Source organism: Neofelis nebulosa, chromosome 5 (genome assembly GCF_028018385.1).
Source record: "Neofelis nebulosa isolate mNeoNeb1 chromosome 5, mNeoNeb1.pri, whole genome shotgun sequence".
Lineage (NCBI taxonomy): Eukaryota > Metazoa > Chordata > Mammalia > Carnivora > Felidae > Neofelis > Neofelis nebulosa.
Window position 1 is genome coordinate 152414157 of NC_080786.1, and position 17922 is coordinate 152432078.

Consider the following 17922-nt stretch of genomic DNA (forward strand, 5'->3'; position numbering starts at 1 on the left):
GAAGCCCTGACAAATGGAACGGTATTCAGAAGTGGGGCCTTCGGCAGGTGATCACATGAGGTCACAACGGCGAGGCCCCCATGATGGGATCAGTCCCTTACAAGAAGCAGAAGGGACCCGGGGACTCTCCCTCTCTGTCTCTGCCACTGAGGATACACTGAGAAGGTGGCCGTCCACAGCCCAGACCCTGGCCTCGCCGGCACCTTGACCTTGGACTTCCAGCCCCCAGAACTGTGGGAAATAAATTAATAAATTTGTGTCACGTAAGCCCCCCAGTCTGCGGCATTTAGCTATGCCAGCCCGAGGGGACTAGTGCACTGCCCACCCTCGGCTGAAGCCCGGGGTGGCCTGGAGGGAAGCAAGTTGCCAGCTGGCTTCTGTTTCTTAAGCCAGAGCCTTCTGAAACTGTCATGTCAAAACTCCACTGGTGACAGCTGTTTGGAAACACTTGCAAGGAACAGTGAACCACCACGGTCCTGTCTCCGTGACTGTAAACAGGCCATGTACCGTATGCACAGAGGTGACCCCAGCTCGGACAGCTGGGTTTATCCTCCAACGACATTCACCTTCAAAACCTCAGAATGAAATCCGTCTGTTCAGTTTCAACTCCCTATAGCCAATCATGAGATATGGAGCTTTGGACGCTCACACTGTCCCTAGCCGAGACACTGGCAGGCGGGGCAGGGACGGGGGCAGACCTGGCAGCCTGGGAGGTGGCCGGAGAGTGGACTCAGCTGCCCCTAGGGGCTGGGATGGGGTGTGAAACCAGCCATGAGGACGGATGCAGACAGGAGTCAGCCGCTGGCCCTCTGACGACCACTCACAGGGCCACTACCATTAGGAAGGCAGCGGCAGCCATTTGGATAAAGACAAACCCTGCCTTCTTTCTGGAAAAAGAAGAAAGGGACCATTAATATATGATGAAATCATATCTAACAGGGAACCCCCCAAAAGGAAAATCCAATGCAACCAGGAAACAGAAAAATATGTCAATGCCTTTTAGAAGGTTAGCCCACAGGTCATTAACTTCGAGACCACTGTAGATGAGGGGCCTTGATAGTTGGGTTATATCTTCTAAGGTGGGTTTCCAGAAATTGCCTCTCAAGCTCTACCCCACACAGGATTTTCCTACTCTTGGGAATCTCCAAAACTCCACTGCATGTTGGATTCCTTCCCAGTGTCTAAGGTGTTGAGGTTGTGGGCTCCACTCCAATGAACTTTTCTTCGTCTCCTCCACACCTCACTAGTTGAAGCTCTGCATCCAACTTGTGGAATCATGGAACCATGGGCCTGGCATGGCCTTGACCTTCAAGCTTGAGAACATCAAAACCCTCTGAGCCAGAAGGGCACTCTCTGGGTGGGACAGGCCCGGAGTGGGATGGAGAAGGTCATTCGGGAGCCAAAGGCTTGGCAGGGGTGTGGACAGGAAGGGCAGACCAAGGGAAAGAGTGCCCTGGAAAAGAGGGAAAAGAGCTCATTCAGCATCCTAGATCACTGAAAATACACACAGACCTGGTGCTGATGGAGAGAGCTCAGGGCTGACAGCGAGGAAGGCGTAGGTACATCTACAGATAAAGATCATGGTCAGGGTCACAGGACTAAGGCCCCACCACAGGCCTGGAAATACATGGCCATGTTTCACAGCATCCCCACAGCTGTACTAACACGAAGGAAATTTATAAACAATAACAGTCTGAGTTCCCATGGTGCACACTCTCTAGATTTCCATCACTGCCTACACATGCATTATTTCCTCCTGATGCTACTTTTCCTGGCTGCAGACACTTATCTCTAAAAGACCCATCCTAATATCACAACATGGAATGTCTTCACTTGACACTTAGTTTCCTATCCCTCTGGAAAATTCCAGCAGTTGAGGAGAAGGTGTGTGTTTTGGTGTATTTTCCTCAAGGAGAGAAGTTACTAGGGACTAGGGGACAGAGTCTAAAAGATTTGGTTCTTCAAGGAACAAGCTTTAGATGCTGTTCAGCAGATGAGCATAACTCTGGCAACAACTATAAAGTCTGGGATGAGCACTGCAAGTTCACCCATTCACTCATCCATCTAGACCATTTTTATTGAGTGCCTGCTGTATACCAGACACCGTAAGTTCTCTCTTCTCCAGCAGGACAGGTAAGCTTTCCCATTCACCTTCCATTGAAAACCAAACCCCAAAAAACAAAAACAAGAAACAAAACAAAAGCAAAGCAAAAACAAAAAACAGAAGCAAAACAAAAACAAAACAGCCCTCAGACCCTATTTTCAAAAGCTGTGCCTTCAAGACAGTTGAAAAAAAAATCATCTTTTTTCCATTGTATTTTGTTTTAGCTTCAGGGGAAGATAGAATGGAACCAGGTTTTTGATCATTTCCAATAGTTTCTGTAAAAAAAAGCTCTAAGGGAACTCTGGCCCCCAGAGAGGGGAGAGGGTCACCCCCCAGGCCACTGACAATGCTGGACTCCAAGCAGGTTATCAATACACAGTGGCCACAAGAGCCCCGGCTGTTCTGTTCTCACTTGCCAGGCATTTCCCCTGGTGTATTCTCTTGGGAATTTTAACAGACCGAGAGGAGCACACGGAAGTGTGGGCCCTGTCCTGAGAGCCTAACCATTAACAGTCCTCACGATAGCCTGGGGAGGCAGGTGCATACATCACATCCATTTTTCAGAGGCGTAAGCCAAGTACACAAAGGAGAAGGGCCTGCTCAGGTCGCAGAGCCAGGAGAGGTCAAAACTAAGACTTGAAGCTGGGCTGCCTAACTCCCTGCCCCTGTGCAGAATGCCCCCACCAAGTCAAGGGAAGATGCTGTCCCTACAAGGTGGAATAAACCTGAACTTCAGAAAGGCGTTGACAACTCCCTGACCACGTGTTACTCTGGTTTAAGCCATGTGTTGCAATATTTGCACAATTCCTATTCTAGGGCATCACTGTAGCCCCAGGGCAGGTTCAATCCCGGGCACGGCGTGTGTGGGACCCAACGAAGGACACATATAAAAGAAAAAAAAAACCTAAGTAAGAAATGGAGGCAATTCCAGGAGAAGAACATTTTTTTTCAGAGGATACATCTATTATTCAGACACTGCTTTGTTTAAAAAAAAAAAAATCTCAAGCTGATTCAGAGAACTGGAAAGTGTATTTTTAAAAGTCTCACGGTAAATACATTTTCAGTTCTTAGCGCAGGTGTGAGAAGAAAAGACCCACACTCTGCGGAATCTGCCTCCCGGCTTACGGCACTTGCCGTAAGCTTCAACATCGTCCACTCCGAGGCTTGTAAGTCATCAAAGAGAAACTTCCAGAAACAGTTTGGTACTCCCCCGGCAGCAAGCCCTGCCAAGAACAGAGGATCATGTGATCTCTACGCTACCTACCATGATAAGGGTTTGGGTGTTCGATGTATCGCTTTTGAAATGCACATAGCAAAGGGCATCCCTTTAAATGCTGTCTTCTTAGTATTTACATACGTGTTTCCTAGCAGTTTCTGTGAAGATTCTAAGGCAATTCATTAGATGCTTGCTAAATGGGTCATCATTTACATGAAATATGAAATACGAAATGCTCTGGTCTTATTGTTTGGGGCATGAATTTCTTCATTGCAAGTAAGGCATCCTTCAAGACATTTCTCTCAATGACGCTTTTCAGGGCATACGGAAGTTATTACGCAAACCCAAATCACAACGAGCCATCACCTCGCGCCTATCAGGAGGGCTACTGCAAAAACCAAAAGATGACAAATGTTGGCGAGGACGCAGAGAAATCGGAACTTTTGCATACTCTTGGTGAGGATGCCCAATGGTACAGCTGTAATGGAATGCCGTGGGGAGGTCCCTGAAAGTCTTTTTTAAAAGACAATCGTATGATCCAGGGATCTCATCTTTGCCTATTCATCCAAAAGAATGGAAATCCAAATCTCAAAGCGATATTAGCACTCCTCTGTTCCTTACAGCTAATATTCCCGATGGTCAAGGTGTGGAAACGAACGTCCACGGATGGCCCGGTGGATGAAGAAACTGTGGTACGTGCAACGGTGTACTCATCCTCCTGTCAAAGAAAGGAATCCTATAACGCATGACAACGGCTGGGCCTTGAGCACGTTATGCTGAGTGACACAGATCGGTCACCGACGAACAAAAGCCGGTTTCCGCTTCACGTGAGGTAAGTCACATTCAGAGAACTGAATAGTGGGACAGTGGTTTCCAGGAGCTCGGGCAGGCGGGGAGATGGGGGGTTACCAACCAATAAGCATAAAGTTTCAGTCAAGCAGGACGGAAAAGCTCTCGAGACCTGCTCTCCAATATTCTAGCCTTTGGTCAACAGTAACGTGTACCTCAAACTCTGTTAAAAAGGTATAGATCACTGGGGGATGGCACAGAGCCCTCTTCGGATCCTCTCTCTTCCGCTCTCTCTGCCCCTTCCCTGTTCACACTCTTTCTCGAAAATAAATAGAATAAATACTTCAAAAAAACCGAACAAAGAAAAAAGGGGTATAGACTCATGTCAGGTGTTTACCACATTGAAATAAAATAAATTGGAAATGACTGGGTCTTAGCCACATTCTCGGGTCTGGGTTCAGTGTGTAACCCGAAAAACACTGGTTTTGACAATCCCATAGAGAATGTGGCATCAGAGAGAGGGATCGGGAGCTGGGAGGACAGCTGCTCCCCTCTGTCACAGCAGAAGAAATCCCACCTTGGGCTGAGGTCGCCCCGGGAGGGGAAGGCTGGTGCAGAAACAAGAATTTCGCTAAGGCACCTGACGAAAGCTGGGGCACCATATCGCTTCCCAACTCCCCCAGTGCCCTCTTGGGGCCACACGGCTTTGGGAGTTTAGTCTCCCAAAGGAGCAACCTCACAGAACCCCATGGCACACGCATATAACTGTGGCCACTCCAGGGGATATGGAAATAGCGCAGAAAGACCCTTCTACCTTCACCTAGAAAAGATGGCACCATGGTGCCCTTCTTCAGAAAACTGCACACACATGCCCAACTCAGTTGGCTTGTCGAGCCTCAGCGAACTAAACACTCGGAAAGAGCGTTTGCAGAATCAAGTTCTCATGAATCGAGACAATGAGTGCTGACTTTGTAAGGCATACTAGCATTTCAAATCGACGATCGAAGGGGCAGGCAAAGAATACCCAATAAATTGGAAATTGCACTAAATTTAAATTCAGGTGAGATGTCAGCCATGTCCCCGAACCCAACTGGGTTCTGACAGAGTTTCAGAATCAAGGGGCTGGAAGAATCTCCATCCCCAACCCCCCAGGCATGACTCTCTGGAAGCTACTTAGACCAACAAATGTTTAGTTCACATTACTAATGTTTTTCTAGGGAAGAGGTTCCATCATTCTCCTCTGCAACTTTAGAGTTATATTTATGTGGGCGTGTGGTGGTTTCGAATCTACTTTCTGCCTTTACCCTTCCTCAAACCATGTGAGGTTTCCAAGGCATAGAAGACGACACGATATAAGACAGTTATAAAAACGCACACGAGACAAAATGATAACATAAATAATCAAAGGCATGGAAGTGAATTTAAGGTAAGGGCAGAAAAGTAACCAATCACGAGATAAAATCAGCACATTGAGTAGGCTTACTATTTATGGTTGCTAGAGGTAGGACACTAATTTATCTCTGAGCTTCCTACTGGCCAAAGCAAAGAAAGAAATGCATCCCGTCACTATTCAAGGTGTCAGAAACATTAAGATGAACCAGGTCTTAGCAAGCAACATCCTTCCCAGTATCTGATAACAGATTCAGAGCATCGCACACAGTGTCGGGGTAGGGGTGGGGAGGGCTGGTGATAAAGCAGGGTGCTCCAAGCACTCAGGTCCCTGCTGCTTCGGCTACAGAAATCAAGAGACGGCACATCCTCACGAGTCCTCCATACCTGCCGTTTCTTGACCCTTTTGGAAAGAACTGGCCAACCAGGGAGGTCAGTGCAGGAATATTAAAAATAAGCAAATAATCAGGGTACCTCAGGGGTGCCTCAGGGTGGCTCAGTCATTTAAGCATCTGACTCTTGATTTCTGCTGAGGTCATGATCTTACGGTTCATGAGTTTGAGCCCTGAGTCAGGCTCTGTGTGGACAGTGGGAAGCCTGCTTGGGAGTCTCTCTCTCCCTCTCCCTCTTCCTCTCCCCTGCTAGCTCGTGAACTAACTCTCTCTCTCTCTCTCTCTCTCTCTCTCTCTCTCTCAAAAATAAATAAATAAACATTAAAAAGATAAGGGAATATGGGGCGTCTGGGTGGCTCAGTCGGTTAAGCATCCAACTTCAGCTCAGGTCATGATCTCACAGTTCAGGGGTTCAAGTCCCGCGTCAGGCTCTGTGCTGACGGAGCCTGCCTCGGGTTCTGTGTCTCCCTCCCTCTCTGCTCCTCCCCCACTCGCGGTCTGTCTCTCTCTCTCAAAAATAAATAAGCATTAAAGATTTTTTTTTTAATTTTTAAAAAGATAAGGGAACAATTGAAAAAACAAAAAAACCTGGAGAGACAGAATGGTCTATATCCCAGTTTCCAAAAATCTTCTGTTTCTATGTTTTAAACTCACATTTGCCCCTGAGAGCACCCAATGCACTGTGGGCAAACAAATATTTACAGACCTTACTTAGTTCATCTCCTGCCTAGTATTTGACTGTTTACTCATCCCAGGACCGGCCTCAAGCTCTCTTCATGTATTTACGTTGTTGTAAATATATGGGCAACACATCTCACACAGTGCCAAAGTCACGGTAAATGCCACATGTTAGCTGCTTCTTACGCACTTCACGCACACAACTCCACGAGGCCAATACCAGGAAACAGGAGCCCCGTTACAGGTAAAGCACAGAGGCTGGGTAGGGAGTGTGTTGTGTCCCAGGTGATACAAGCAGCAGGGGAAGAGCCAGGATTTGAACTTAGGCACTCGGGGTCCTGAGTCCGAGTCCTCGATCACCACACTCTAGGACCTCCCCCGGTAGCCCCACACAAGTCGTCCGTCTCACGGACGTGAAACACAACAGAATGGGCACCTGTTGGGTATTTTCAGAAGAATATCCTGGGAGTGGCCCTGAAGGCAGTCATGGAGAGATTTGCAGATGTGAGCTGAGCCACGTGCCCACAAAGGCAGGGCCTCCAGGGAGAAGCCAAAGATGATGTGTTTCTGGGGACATACATACGGATTTTGGTTAAGTCTAGTTTTGTTTAAAGAATTTAAAAAAATTTTTTTTAATGTTTATTTATTTTTGAGAGAGACAGACCGAGTGCGAGCTGGGGAGGGGCAGAGAGAGAGAGGGAGGCACAGAATCGGAAGCAGGCTCCAGGCTCCGAGCCATCAGCACAAAGCCCGACACGAGGCTCGAACTCACAAACTGTGAGATCATGACCTGAGCTGAAGTCGGACGCTTAACCTACTGAGTCACCCAGGCGCCAGCACCCCCCCCTTTTTTTTTTTTTTTTTTTTAGAAAACGCTGATCAACCCCATTTACAGTTGAATGTCAAATGTTCTCCCCACCAGACCTCCTGGGGGAGGGTCGGTTGGTCTCTGCATGCTCTACAGAGAGGATGGGCTAACGCTGGTGACTGTGACAGGAAATCTGCTCAGAGGTTCCCGGGCTAAGAGGCACAGCAGGAATGAACCTGACCCAGAATGTGGACCTAAGAACTGAGGACCAGGACAGAAGTTGGACCATCGGGAAAGTAGTGAGTCTAAGGTTTTCAGATCGAGTGGAACACAGCCCGAGGCAAATCTTCATTTAGCTGTTGCCATACATAACACCCTATTTTATTTTTTTATTCTTTTTAAAGAACTCCTTTTTCCACTTTTTTTAATGTTTATTCATTTTTTGAGAGTGAGGGAAACAGAGCGTGAGCAGGGGAGGGGCAGAGAGAGAGGGAGACACAGAATCCCAAGCAGGCTCCAGGCTCCGAGCTGTCAGCACAGAGCCCGATGTGGGGCTCGAACTCACGAACTACGAGATCATGACCTGAGCCGAAGTTGGAGGCTTAACCGACTGAGCCACCCAGACACCCCAAATAACTCTTTTTTTTTTAATGTTTATTTTTGAGAGAGAGAGAGAAAGAGAGAGAGAGAGAGAGGGCGTGAGCACGTGAGCAGGGGAGGGGCAGAGAGAGAGGAAGACAGAGGATCCGAAGCAGACTGTCTACTGGCGGCGGTGAACCCAACATGGGGCTCCAACTCACCAACTGTGAGATCATGACCTGAGCTGAAGTAGGACGCTTAAGCGACTGAGCCACCCGGGGGGCTTATTTTAAAAAGGGATAATGTGCCTGTAAAAATGTACCAAGAAATTAAAACTGGGGCTTTGTTTTTGAAAAAAACAAAATAAACTTGGCATCTGACATTGAGTTTCTCACATCAGAGGCTACGGACAGCAGGGTAGACTCCATCATGGAAAGAGCCCGCAGCGAACGGCACAGACGTGGCCATTAGCTTGACAAGGACGGAGACTCAGCCCTGTACTGTCGTCTGTGCTGTGTGAATGGACCTCATTTATCCAAGAATGTCGCTGAACGCAGCCCCAGGCGACAGCCCTGAGCTCACCAGCCACATTAAATCTGTGATTCACCCTCACTTCAGAATAGTTAGCAGAGGCTTTGGAACTTAGAAAAAGTCCACAGCAAGGCAAAATCAAATTTGGAAAATCAATGTACTTCTTCTGGAAGCGGGTAGATGGGGCACCTGGGTGGCTCAGTCGGTGAAGCTTCCAGCTTCGGCTCAGGTCATGATCTCACAGTCCGTGGGTTTGAGCCCCTCACGGGGCTCTGTGCTGACAGCTCAGAGCCTGGAGCCTGCTTCAGATTCTGTGTCTCCCTCTCTCTCTCTGTCTGCCCCTCACCTGCTCACACTCTGTCTCTCTCTCAAAAATAAATAAACTTAAAAAAGAAATTAGAAGCGGGTAGAGACAAACCCACGATCCTCTCGAAAATCTACTTCTTCTTCAAAACCCATCCTTCTTCCTGTCCCTGAGTTCCTCTTGCACGTAGAGACAACTCTCCACTGCCTTTCTCTCCACCACATGCTGGGGGAGTGTTCTTGAGCTCTGCTTCCAGAATGATCTTCCCCAAATTCAAATCCACACTGGTCACGTGCATCCTAAGCCCTGCGTTGGACCACAGGACCTTCGGATTAACACACACGCCCCAGACTCTCTGGGTCTCCTCAATTCATTCGTTTCTCCAACCAGTATTTACGGAGCAAATCTCTCTGCTAGGCCCTGTCCTAGGTGCTGGGGATACATCGGGGTCCCTATTCTCACAGTGTCTGCATCTGAGCGGCGAGAGCCCCTCTCCCCTGCTACACGTTCTCTTGCCCTCGTTCACAATGGTCCTTATCACCCCAACTCTTATGCGGATAAGCAAGTTAATGTCGCTAGCACGCAGCCTTCAGCTCGTCGCCGTTTACTGGAACGTCACTATCTTCCAGAATGTTCTTTTTAGTTCATTGAGTGGCGAAGCTCCGTGAGAGAAATACAAAGGTGTTCTTTGGCAGTTCTGCCCTGACAGTCCAGAGAGGTCCGTTCTGAGAGAGGGCCCACGGGAGGCTGGCTGGGGCAAAGTGCATACTTGGTTCTAATCGACCCAACAAACTCCTAATCGAGTTCCATGGCGTGGACTGAGGCAAGTCGCTACAAAAGGCATTTTCAGGCCCCCAGACAAGGAGGGGATTGTCTGGAGAGCGCCGGGGTAATTTGTGGGTCTGTTTTATTTCTGAATCAGAGGCAGTGGAAAAGCCGCTTCAGACCCCACGGCTGAGCGGCGGGCGGAGCTTGGCAGTGATTCATGGAGAGCTCCCCGCTCACACTGAAACTGGAGATGTTTGTCTTCACAGCTGGGTGTTATTTTTACCCTTGCTAAATATGCTCTCTTACACCTGGAATCCCAGTCTCTTCCCTCCAGCCCTGTCCCCTTCCCCCCCTCTCCAAAGCAGTTGAAGACTAAGTTAATTAAAAAGTCACCACCAACTCACCAACAGTTAGTTCTTTGTCCCTGCAAGGGGTTTGAAGCTTTCCCGAGTTTCTTCATTTAAGTTTATAATTCTCTTTACAGCTGAGAGCGGGTACCAGCCAGACCGTGTTACGTTTCGGTCCTGAAATCTCGGGGTGGGGGGCGATGCGTCCTTTTGGGCTTCATCATTTAGAAATAAAATGTGCTATAGAATAAGATCTCGACGAAGAGTTACATACACAGGATGAGATGTGGCTTCTCTTCTGTCTCGTGAGTTGTCTTTGTTGTTGTCGTTGTTTGCTTGATACACTTCATTTCTCAGAGAGGAAAGAATGAAGCCCAGTAGGCACCAAGGGGCTTCAGTCTTTTATTTGCATAACAGGCTATGCAAATTCTGGTTAACCAAAATGATTTCACTTTCAGGATAGAAAATCCCAAGGCGGTCCCCCTGTCCCGCTGCCAATACCCGCACTGACCCAACGGAACTTTCTGGCGTCCTGACGGGGGGCAGGACTCCGAGGCTCTCCTACTCTACAAAATGGCGCCCATCCACTCGACACCCCAAGAGATGTCGAAGGAGGTAATGAGTGGCTGCTGAGGAGAAGGGATGAGAAGTCTGCTCCAGACAGAGACGCGGCGGCAGAACCTCGGTCTCCCTCCCGACTGTTCCCTGGGTGAGGCTCTGGGTCCACGTCCCAGTTTTGCAGCCCGATGAACTGACATCTGTAAAGACTCAAGGTCCCTTACAAGTAGGACAAGCTATTACTAACTGGCCTCCCTGTCACAGTTCGGAAAACTCACTAGCTTGCAAGGCTCCCACAGGGTGACTTGGAAGGTGGCCGAACAAGGCATCTTGGATGCCAATCTGATTCAGAACCCTGAGGCAGACAGGAGTAAGTGAGATTAGCATTGGGAACTTCTCTGTCCTAACAGAATACATGAAGTCTTATAGCAAATGTAGGAAAATAAAGACTAAGTCAAATCTCCATGAGTCAAAGGAGAAAGGTACGGAGAGAGAGTGGTCCCAGCGAACCACGTTCAAATACCAAATATTGAGTGTCGCAGGTACAATGAAAGACTCTGGCATTAAAAGACCTTCAGCAGAGACCTACTCTCAGAAAGACCTACTACCTGCCTCATTCTGCAGGTAGTAGGTGGCCACGGCACAACACAACACAACACAACACAACTGACGTGCAGGGTGGTTGAACGGTTGCCATCCTAACACTGAGAATTTTTTTTTCAGTTTTCATTTCGGCCCAATGAGTATTTACTGAGAGCCACTGATGAGCTTGGATGGCCAAGTCCCTCCAACCCGCTTGTTGTTTTTAAAATGTGGTTTTATCTGGGGACACGTCATGAAGGTAGCGTGAAGGTGAGTCCAGGTAAATTGGTCCGCTGGAATAAAACGAAACGAGGGGAAAGGAATGGTTTTTAAACGTGCACCATATGCAAGGAACCAAAACGGTCAGTGTTTGGATGTAATGCCTTTCAGTGGACAAGGCATAGGACGTAGAGCTTGTCTGTCACCTGGAGGAGACTGTGCTGTCCCTGCCAACACAGAAAAGCTGTCTGGCTAAAGGAAGCAGCCTGAGGGAGTGGAGAGGAGGCCAGGCCTGGGGTCACATGGCCTATGACAGGTGGATGTGAGCAAGATCAGAAAACTTAGAGACTCAACGGTTTTCCTCCGTGAGACGGGTATAAACGTAATGTCACTCATACATCGGATAATACATCGTATATTAAAATCTATTAATAAATCATAGTTGGGCTGTGGATGTGCTGATGAATGCTGGTCTTCTTGGAGTCTTTCTTTTGTGTCCAGGAGGATGAGGTCACACCCTCATGCCTGCGATGGCTGGGCCCCAGACATCCCTCTGTTCCGTACTTGCCACGGGATCTCCCAGAACCTTCCTCACCCCTGACGGACCGTGAGCTTCTTTTCACCCATCTTCATAGCAGCTAACGCAGTGCATGATGTGAACACCAATTAGATGTTAATTTACGAAAAGGTTTCTCAATTTTGACACTGTTGACGTCCGGGGCGGGAAGGTTCTTTCAGAGGTGAGTGGAGGGGGCGGGGGGTGGGGGCGGGGGATCCTCTTTTGTGTATCGTATAATGTTGAGCACCAGCTCTGGCCTCCAGCCACCAGATGCCAGGAATACCCCCTCCCCCACTGTGACTATCAAAAGTGTTCTGCAGAGGCCCCTGGGGGGCTCAGTCGGTTAAGTGTCCAACCTCAGCTCAGGTCCTGATCTCGCGGTTTGTGAGTTCGAGCCCCGCGTCGGGCTCTGTGCTGACAGCTCAGAGCCTGGTGCCTGCTTCGGATTCTGTGTCTCCCCCTCTCTCTCTCAAAAATAAATAAACGTTAAAAAAAATTTTTTTTAAAGTGTCTGCAGACATTGCCAAATGTCCCCCAAGACACAATCACCAGGGTTGAGAAATGGTTTAATGAATTAAGATCCACTGAACTCAGGTGAGGAGGTGAGAGCCCCTCCCATTCTGCCCGGTGTTCATTAGCACTAAGTGCGTGGCCCCAATGTTTGGGCTGATATTGGAGGCGCCCGGGCTCTAACCTCGGGAGGATTCCCAGTGTGGTTTGTCCACGTCTCATTTGGAGTCTCCCCAACACCCTGGGCTCATCCCTACTTCCCGCCTTCTTCCTCCATAGGTCCAACCTGTCAGCAAAGCACATCAGTCCTACCTTCAAAATGGGTCCAGAATGCCACCACCTCTCAGCCAGGCACCACCGTCCCTCACCCGAATTCCTGCACAGGCCTCCTCCAGGAGGAGCCCGGGAGAGCCTGCTGACTCTGAGGAATGTCACGCCCCCACCTTCCTGCAGCACGCCGACAGTCTCCTCGCTCACTCAGAGGGAAGATCGCTGCACCTCATTGCCTGTTTGTGGCTTGGGTCACTAGGTGTCAGTCACGATTGTCCTCCAGCGCTCCAGGCTGACCTCGGGGCCTTTGCACAGAGCACTCCCTTCTCCTGGAATATTCTGCTGTTTGACCATGGGGCATTCTCCCTCACACCCTTTGGGACGTTATTCATGTGTCGCTGTCTTAGAGACAGTGACCCATGTCACCCCATCTAGAGTGGCCCCCCTGTTTCCCCGCTTGATTTTTCTCCCTCACATCTACCACGATCCAGCCTACTGGATGTTTAACTAGATGGCTCAACGGCCATCTTCCCCATGAGAAAGGGAACAGAGCAGGGCAGAAGTTTTTTGTGCTTTATGACTGTAGGTCGAGAACCAAGAATAGTGACCACACGTAGTAAGCTCTCAGTGAATTCTTGTTGGATGAATGAATGACCGCACGCACAGCCAGCGTGCCTGATGCCCAGACGGGCCAATCGGGTCACCCCCTTTTCTGTCATCGTCGTCACTCGACAGATGCGTGTTCGTTAAATATGACGTCGAGAGCACCCTGCTGTCTGACGTGCGGCTGGAGTTATCCACCCAACGAGTCTTCTTCCCAGACCACAGAGAGAGGACAGACAGACAGACAGACCGACCGACTTCCTGGGAGCAGACCAACTTCTACACGTTGTATTCTCCCGGGCCACTCACTCTGCAGGGCACCCATTTTTCATCTCCCTCGACTCTGCAACAGAGCGGCGGTTCTCGGACCAGCGAACGCGGGAATCTCCAGAGGGCTCATTAAAACACCGAGTGCTGGGCTCCGTCCCCGAGTCTGGTCGGATTCGGCGGGTGTGGGGTGGCCCGAGAACTGCACGTCTAACGGCCCCCCCACCGCCCCGGCTGGTGCTGATGCTGCTGATCGCGGGGCTTCACTCTGGGCACCGCCGCCCTAGGGACCCCTCACCCACCCGACTCCAGCAAGAAGCTGAGGACCCCAGGGGGTCTGGGGACGGGGCCAGGGCAAGACTCACAGGCACGGCACACGAGTTCATTACGTTCCAGCTGCAACGAGCTTCCGGGTGGGCCTACACCGCCCTGCCGTTACCTCCAGGTGGGCTACGTGGAATTTTCACCGCCTTAGGAAGGGGGCAGGAGACGTCCGATGCACCTGACATCTGGCTGCATCTCCGAGTCAGAGGCGCCGAGGTGCCATGATGCAGCTGCTTTGCACACAATACTGCCCGCCTACCCACGGAAGGCAATTTTCTCGTGGGCCGTGTGCGTGTGTGTGTGTGTGTGTGTGTGTGTGTTATCTCTTGGCCCATCTCGCCTGTCTGTAAGGGCCTGAGCCTTAGCAACCTCACGGCAAGTTCAGGCCATCAGCAGGGGGCTCACTAGAGGCCTCGCAGGCAGCAGAACTCCCCACAGGGCCTTTGTGTGTACCACGCTGGGAAACAGCTGGTTCAAGTTTGCACACGGACCCTCCTCCGCCGTGTGGACACGTGGGGGTTTCTGGTGCGTGAGGCTGGAGTGAAGAAAGGGGGAAGGCAGGGTGGCCACGGACTACCGAGGCTGAGAAATCATGTCCTGTGTCTACACAGCGTGCAGTTATATCGGTGTCTACAGGAACCGTGCCCTCTGATACAGCAGCGGCCTAAGCCAAACCCACAATTACTTCCCCGCGGGTTCGCAAGGCGGTGGTGCCTTTCTCCCCTGTTTTCCTTTTATTATTTTTTATAGAGCTCTAGTATAATGGCAACAGATCTCATTTCGCCACTTGTATTTCATTTCAGGAGCCTTGTGAGCACATACGGGCTGAGGTTTTGCAGAACTCCACCACTTGGTTAGGAACTGGGCTCCACCCTCCTCCCAAAGCACTTGGCTTTTTCCTCCGAGGGCAACGGATGGACAGGGACAGAGAGGACCATTCGCGAGGATGCCATTCTACGTAGAAGGAGCTGGGTCACGCTCAGGCAAGACCCAAGTTGCAGAGCACTCTTGTCCTGGTGGGTATTTGCACACTGGCAATCAGGGGCCGCAAAGGTATCCGCTCACATGTTGCAAAGTCCAGTTCACTTACGTAAATGGCCCTGGAACTTGATCAAGTTGCGTGTGCGCCGCACGGGAGTCTGACTCGTGAAAGCTTCCAGCAATGACAATCAGAACAAGCTGCTGAGCTGGGGGCCAGGAGGTGTGCTTCTTTTCACACCGCTGTCTCTAACTCCCCGGCACACCTGGCCTGGGGCTTCCAGGCTGGGGGATTTGGGGGGCGGCAGCTGCTGTCTCTGGAGGGATGCCGGGAGACGGGGTGTTTAGGAGCTATACCCCTGTCCCTTCTGCTCACGCAGAGGTGAACCGTGCCTGCTCCACACTGCCCCTGCCGAGAACTCCCGCAGGGCAGGACCCCTGTCTCCCCGACCCTGCCTCCGCCCCTGACACCTCGTGCAGGGCTGCTACAGACAAGTGTCCATTCAAGGCCTCCAGAATGAAAACCAACTGAACGCAGATCCACGTTCCCTATGATGGAGCTGGTGTGTGTAAATATCACACGGTGGGTCTGCAAAGTGTGCAGCCTGATCCGCAGTAATCTTGTATCCACTCGTCGGGCCCCCAGATGAAACGAGCCTTAGCCGCCCTGACGGCCACACAGACAGCCTGTCGTGTTCTGAACAGCAGGTACTGCCTGGCCGCCCAGCTCTCGGTGCCCTGCAAGGTGCCAGTGAACCAACGATCTGTTGGTTACAGTGACTTAAACCACCGCTAATCAAGGTGTTGCTGTAAGGATATTGCATAGATGTTAGCATCTAGAATCCATTGACATTAAATAAAGGCAATTATCCTTCAGAATGTGGGTGGGCCTCGTCTAATCAGTTGAAGGTCTAAAGAGCAGAAAACTGAGCTTCTCCCTAAGGAAGAAGAAGTTCTGCCTCAGGACCGCAGCAGCGGCAACTCCTGCCTGAGTTTTCAGCCCTCCAGCCTGCCCTACAGATCTCAGACTTGACCCACACAACTGCAAGAGCCAATTCCTTACAACAAATCTCTGCAGTGTCTAACCTATTGGTTGTTTTTCTGGAGACTTCAACTGACGCACCGGCCCAGGCACCACACTCAACTCCAGCAGGCACACTGAGCTCTGGAAAGGACGGGCAGGAGCGCTGTATTTGTCTCTACTGCAAAGAGGGTCAATGCATGTCACCCTCCTGTCTTTCCAGAACATTCTTGGGGGTGGGCAACGATGACACTTGGTGACCAGCTGCCATCTGTGTCATAGCTCCATTCGACAAGGCTTCGGCGGTTCTGGAAGCTCCTCCCTCCCTATATCACGCCAGCCCTGGATTTTCCATCAAAGAAGGGCACGGACCTTGATCAAAGCTAGATAGAGGCAGCCATGCTCCCTTCACGGACCTGCCCGACATAGCACCGTGGATCCAAGAAGACAAGGGGAGCGACAGGACTGCCTTGCCTCCCCCACCAAAACACATCACGGTTTGCTTCAAAAGCTGGAACTGCCTTTAAAAGTTCTGTGATGGGAACATTCTGAGCAATCCTAGACTTTCTGAGGGCCTGAGAGGTACTAAAGTTTCCATTGTTCCCCCACAAGATAACGTCCAGTTCCTCCCAGAACGATTGCATTTCCCAGAGAAGAGACCCACCTTTGCACCTGATGGGAACCGCCACAGGGCCTGCCCCAGTCAGCTGGGCTGAGGAATGTGGAAGAAGCTTCCCGGGAGCCCCGTCCTTCTTGGGGACCCCGCCCCTTAGCCAGGCTCAGGGTTCCCGTCCTAAATCCCCATGGGGACCTCCTTGGGCTGGGAAGGCTGGCCCACGGCCCCGGCCAGGCAGAAAATGGACGCTGGCTACAGAGAGGAAGCACAGGCCCGCCCCAGGGGAAATGGTGTCCACTTTTCCCACAAGACAGCAGTCTTCTTCTATTTATATATTTTGCTAAATTCACAAATAGCACCGCAAGAACAAGAGAAGGTTTTGTTTCTCCAACACGGTCCTCACCTCCTCACTCGGTCTCCTTCTGGGGCTGCTGAATCCAGCCTGGCAATTCCCAGAGCTGGTCGCAGGCCAGGCTCTTGGCAACATGGGCTAGGGCACGGCTCGCTCCACTTTTTGCTGACTGGAAATCGTCTCAGTGCCCTTTGCCCGAAGTGTTCGCTCTCTCTCTCTCCCTGTCTCTCTCATACTCAGTGTCTCCCTAACACAGTCTTGCTCTAACACACACGCACGCACGCACGTGGTGATGTGTTCCTTGCAGGTAGAAACCAGCCTTGGAAGAAGTCCTACGTACTCAGGGCTCACAGCAGGACGACCAGTTAACGAGCAGGGGAAACATTCTATCAGACGGATAGGTTTACTGTGAAATAGTTACACGTAACCGTCAACTGGCCGGGCCAGGACTCCGCCATCCTGGGCCCTCTGACCGCATTTTCTACCAGGGTCCTTTTGTCCTCATGGGCGTCTAGAAATTACTGCCTTGCCAGGCCTATCTTGGCTTGAATTCCACTTAATTGTAGCTACATTGAATCGTAGCAAGATTCAACATCAGAGCTATCTTCCCCCTCTTCCAGAAGAAGCGAGATGCAGAGAGTGAACGGGCTTCTCGGAGCCGAGGAAAACTCTTGCCGTCTCCCATCTCCCTGTCTGGCACGTCAGCCACACTGCGGACATTCTCTCTAAGGCCCTATGACTTGGCACTTTCATCAACTAGGGGTTGACGCAATGGTTTCCAGTGCTTATAAAACATGACAATTATAAAAAGCGCGTTTAGCATTGAAATATACGTGAAGCAAAAAGGGGGCCTATTATGGGCGCCGCGGAGTGGAAAATGCACTGGGTGTGGAGTCAGACGCCCTTGGTTTGAGTCCAATTGCTCTAAGCTGGGATCTCAAGTTAGCCAGAAAATGCCTGAGCCTCAGTTTCCTCATCCATCAGATGGGGACAAGCATTCCTCACAAGGCTGCTCGGAGCATTCACAGCTCGCTGGCTATACAGGGGCTTTGTGCGTTAACAAAGCACCAGAAAACGTGAGCCGTTCTTTGGACTCTATGCCAGATCATGCGGCATCTAAAGGAAATTATCCTTTCTTTGTCCTGGGATCTTATGTTC

General features: G+C 50.5%; 1 protein-coding gene across 10 annotated transcripts in view; it reads right to left on the bottom strand.

Annotated features, from left to right (window-relative positions):
* ERG (ETS transcription factor ERG) overlaps positions 1–17922 on the bottom strand; it is a 263074-nt gene that overhangs the window by 42939 nt on the left and 202213 nt on the right. The window contains exon 1 of one of the 10 annotated variants that reach the window (XM_058732017.1): positions 12646–12714. The exons of the other annotated variants lie outside the window; for them this stretch is intronic. The gene's annotated coding sequence lies outside the window, so the exon portion shown is untranslated. Of the gene's footprint in view, positions 1–12645; positions 12715–17922 lie in introns of those variants that run through there. 10 annotated transcript variants of the gene reach the window in all.